The following is a 5,294-nucleotide window of genomic DNA, read 5'->3' on the forward strand; positions in this document are numbered from 1 at the left end:
GAAAAGGTTTATTAAACTGCAAAAACTGTTTTTGTGGGGCACATTTTGCTCTAGTTTTTCAATGACTACAGTAGAGTATCACTTATCCAAGCTAAACAGGCCGGCAGAAGCTTGGATAAGCGAATATCTTGGATAATAAGGAAGGATTAAGGAAAAGCCTATTAAACATCAAATTAGGTTATGATTTTACAAATTAAGCACCAAAACATCATGTTTAACAACAAATTTGACAGAAAAAGTAGTTCAATATGCAGTAATGTTATATTGTAATTACTGTATTTACGAATTTAGCACCAAAATATCATGATATATTGAAAACACTGACTACAAAAATGGCTTGGATAATCCAGAAGCTTGGATAAGTGAGACTCTACTGTATTTCATTGAATCTCAATCAATTCAACATACAGTAGAGTCTCACTTATCCAACATAAATGGGATGGCAGAATGTTGTATAAGCGAATGTTGGATAATAAGGAGGGAATAAGGAAAAGGTGTGGATGACCGAGAAAATCCCAGCAGACTTCAAGGATGCCACCATCATCACCCTTTTCAAGAAAGGGGACAGAACAGACTGCGGGAACTATCGTGGTATCTCCCTTCTAACCTCCGCCGGGAAAATCCTCGCAAGAATCCTTGCAAACCGCCTTCTCCCTGTCTCAGAAGACACCCTCCCAGAATCCCAGAATGGCTTCCGCCCCTCCAGAGGAACAGTGGACATGATCTTCACTGCTCGACAGCTCCAAGAAAAATGCAGGGAACAAAACCAACCTCTGTACATGGCATTCATTGACCTTGCAAAGGCATTCAACACAGTGAATCGCAGCGCTCTCTGGACCATCCTCCAAAAAATCGGGTGCCCTGACAAATTTGTGAACATCCTGCGGCTCCTCCATGATGACATGATGGCAACAGTCTTGGACAGCAACGGCTCCCAAAGTGACCCATTTAAGGTGGAATCAGGTGTCAAGCAGGGATGTGTTATTGCCCCCACCTTATTTTCCATCTTCATCGCTATGATATTTCACCTTGTTGATGGGAAGCTTCCCACCGGAGTGGAAATCATCTATCGGACAGATGGCAAGCTATTTAACCTCAGCAGACTGAGAGCCAAAACCAAGGTCACCACAACATCTGTTATAGAACTCCAATATGCTGATGACAACGTAGTCTGTGCGCGTTCAGAAGAAGACCTACAAGCCACTCTAAACACCTTCGCAGAAGCATACGAGAAGCTCGGCCTCTCACTGAACATCGAGAAAACCAAAGTGCTCTTCCAACAGGCACCAGCTAATCCCTCTGCAAAGCCAGGAATACAGCTTAACGGTGCAACATTAGAAAATGTTGACCATTTCCGCTACCTTGGTAGCCACCTCTCCACAAAAGTCAACATCGACACTGAAATACAACACCGCCTGAGCTCTGCGAGTGCAGCATTTTTCCGTATGAAGCAGAGAGTGTTTGATGACCGGGACATCCGTAGAGAGACCAAGGTGCTTGTTTATAAAGCCATTGTCCTCCCAACCCTGCTCTATGCCTGCGAAACGTGGACTGTGTACAGACGTCACACCAAACTCCTGGAGCGTTTCCATCAGCGTTGTCTCAGGAAAATCCTGCAAATCTCTTGGGAAGACAGGCGGACAAATATCAGCGTGCTTGAGGAAGCAAAGACCACCAGCATTGAAGCGATGCTCTTACGCCATCAACTCCGTTGGACTGGCCACGTTGTCCGAATGCCCGATCACCGTCTCCCAAAGCAGCTCCTCTACTCTGAACTCAAGAATGGGAAACGGAATGTTGGAGGGCAGGAAAAGAGATATAAAGATGGGCTCAAAGCCAACCTTAAAAACTGTGGCATAGACACTGAGAACTGGGAAGCCCTGGCCCTTGAGCGCTCTAATTGGAGGTCAGCTGTGACCAGCAGTGCTGCGGAGTTTGAAGAGGCACGAACGGAGGGCTTAAGGGAGAAACGTGCCAAGAGGAAGGAGCGTCAAGCTAACCCCGACCGGGACCGCCTTCCACCTGGAAACCGATGTCCTCACTGCGGGAGAATATGCAGGTCAAGAATCGGTCTCTTCAGTCACCTAAGAACACACGCCCAAGATACCAAGGTTGGAAGACCATCGTCCTCGAACGACGAGGGATCGCCTAAGTAGTAAGTAAGTAAGTAAGGAAAAGCCTATTAAACATCAAATTAGGTTACCATTTTACAAATTAAGAACCAAAACATCATGTTTAACAACAAATATGACAGAAAAAGTAGTTCAAAACGCAGTAATGCTATGTAGTAATTACTGTATTTACGAATTTAGCACCAAAATGTCACGATGTATTGAAAACATTGACTACAAAAATGTGTTGGATAATCCAGAACATTGATTGACTACAAAAATGTGTTGGATAATCCAGAACATTGATTGACTACAAAATGCGTTGGATAATCCAGAACGTTGGATAAGCGAGTGTTGGATAAGTGAGACGCTACTGTAGTTTGTGACAGCCACAAAAACAAAGTTTCAAGGGTATAACAACTACTTTCGAAGGAAGTACAGCCAAACAGGAAATAACACTTTCAAATAAGGAACATAATTTTTTTTTCAAATTTCGTTACACAGTGCTATTTGAATCCAGGATGGCAACTTCATTTATTTGAACGGCACAACAAAAGGATGAAATAGAAGTGTCAAAATACTGTAATGATTAACACAGAGGATACATCTTGGTGTCACATCCTCAAGAAGTCTTTATGAGATCAAAGCAGGCAACTTTTTTTTAAAAAAAACCTTGAATGACGTTATTTTCATCATGTATTTTGGCGCAAAACTTTGCTGTGTTGGTGTAGATTAGAGAGAACTTAGCAAAACGCTGTCAACACTGGTTTCGACACAGCATCCTTGTGATTAAAAGATTCATTCTATGGAAACAACAAAGGGGCTTCCCTGATGCCACTAAAAACACAAACTGTGTAAGCCTGAACTGCGTGTGCAGTGCAAATAGTTGGTAATCCCACACAATTAATCCTAGCACATCAGGGCACAGGCAGAATAATTATAGTATAGGCAGCCACAGACTCATTTAAGAACTTTATTCCACAGGGCTGTAATTACAGCCTGTCCCTAATCCTTTAATTGCCACTAGCATTTGATGTATTATAGGTGATACCATAGGATAAATGGAGGGAAAGGGAAAAATCAGCATAAAACCCCAAGGCACCAAGCACTGCAGGCAACAAAGCTGAATTACCTACCTGTTGGAGAAAAAAAAAATGAGAGCCCAAAAAGACAGTATGTTAAAGGCACCCCTGTACTTAACATGCATATTTCTTGTTCTTTTAAGTCAACAGCAGCTGCAGGGGGTGATGATGGTGACAATTAGTATCACAGTAGATTGGGATGTGGAATTAACCCTTCCCTCCCTGCTGCAATCTTGATCTGGAATCTTCTCTGCAGTTGCTATCTGCATTGAAGGAAACCATTCATTGGAACCAGTGAGAGGATTGTGAAGCAAAGCACACAATTTTGATTATTTTCATAGTTCCAGAAGGTTTTCTCCACCAGCAAGAGCATCTAGGAGGGCTCAACAGGAAAAACCGGTGAAAATCAAACGCTCTTGCCTAGAGCAAGCAACCACACTTTCCACAACCACTAACTCCATACATGCACACCATTGGATACAATCACACCAAGAGACAATCAATTGATTAATCAATCAATTGACAGATTAGATACAATCTACCCAAAGTGTAAATTATGTAGCTCTCCGGATGTTGTTGGACTCAACATCAGAGGCATACATAATTTGCCCTCTAGGCAGTCAGACTGACTGAATACTAGATCTTAAGATCATATAAGGAAGGGACACTATTGATTTCTTATGCTCCTTGTAAGCTCCCTGGTCCTCACAGCTGGAAACAAGATGTTGAACTAGACAGATCCCTTGATCTAGCAGGTCTGCTCTTCTCTGTTCTCTGCAAGAACAGAGATGACTAGGATTCAAATGATATATGAGCCAGCCTTTATATTCTTCCTTGCATTTCCTCCAGAGGTTACATGTCCAGTAGATATTTAGAAACCAGTGCACATTCATTCAATTTACCTCAATTCCATGTGTGTGTGTGTGTGTGTGTGTGTGTCTACTGCAGGCGTTGGCAAACTTGGGCCCTCTGGGTGTTTTGGACTTCAACTCCCACAATTCCTAACAACCTACCGGCTGTTAGGAATTGTGAGAGTTGAAGTCCAAAACACCCGGAGGGGCAAAGTTTGGCCATGCCTGATCTATAGAGTTGACCACTTTCTCAACCAAGGTTGTTGGCCCTGTTCAACGATGGAAACGAATATCATACAATTAAAAGATCCCTACAGGTGTTTAGGATAGGAAGCTGCATCCTTACAGGTATTTAGGGTAGAAGCTTGCACCACCTTTTTGCCCTTTTGGTTCTTTTTTACTACAAGAAACATTTTCTCAATGTGTTCTATCTTTTTGTTCCCAGCTGTTCTATTGAAGAATTCTGAATCTGAGCCTGTCTTCTGGAAAGTTTACAATCCTTCTCAAACATATCTAATTTTTAGGATGGGCTGTGGTGCAGGCTGGTTAGCAGCCAGCTGCAACAAATCACTCTGACCAAGAGGTCATAGGTTCGAGGCCCGCCCGTGCCTGCGTCTGTCTCTGTTCTATGTTATGGCATTGAATGTTTGCCTTATATGTGTGCAATGTGATCCATCCTGAGTCCCCTTCGGGGTGAGAAGGGCGGAATATAAATACTGCAAATAAATAAATAAATATTCGTTCAGTCGTTTCCAACTCTTCATGACCTCATGGACCAGTCCACACCAGAGCTCCCTGTCGGTTGTCACTACCCCCAGCTCCTTCAAGGTCAAGCCAGTCACTTCAAGGATACCATCCATCCATCTTGCCCTTGGTCGGCCTCTCTTCCTTTTCCCTTCCATTTTCCCCAGCATCATGATCTTTTCCAAACTTTGTCTTCTCATGATGTGGCCAAAGTACTTCATCTTTGCCTCTAATATCCTTCCCTCCGGTGAGCAGCCAGGCATAATTTCCTGGAGGATCTTCTTGTGGTCCAAGGCACTCTCAGGATTTTCCTCCAGCACCAAAGTTCAAAAGCATCTATCTTTCTTCGCTCAGCCTTCCTTATGGTCTCAAACGTATATCATGTGCAATTTTGCAGTAATGTCCACTCAATGTATAATCAAATCTCCATAATCTCATCCAGATTATTAATGGATTAAATTAAGAATTCAAGTCTTGCAAAAACTCTGCTGTAGACCGTCTTTCTA

Source organism: Anolis carolinensis, chromosome 6 (genome assembly GCF_035594765.1).
Source record: "Anolis carolinensis isolate JA03-04 chromosome 6, rAnoCar3.1.pri, whole genome shotgun sequence".
Classification (NCBI taxonomy): domain Eukaryota; kingdom Metazoa; phylum Chordata; class Lepidosauria; order Squamata; family Dactyloidae; genus Anolis; species Anolis carolinensis.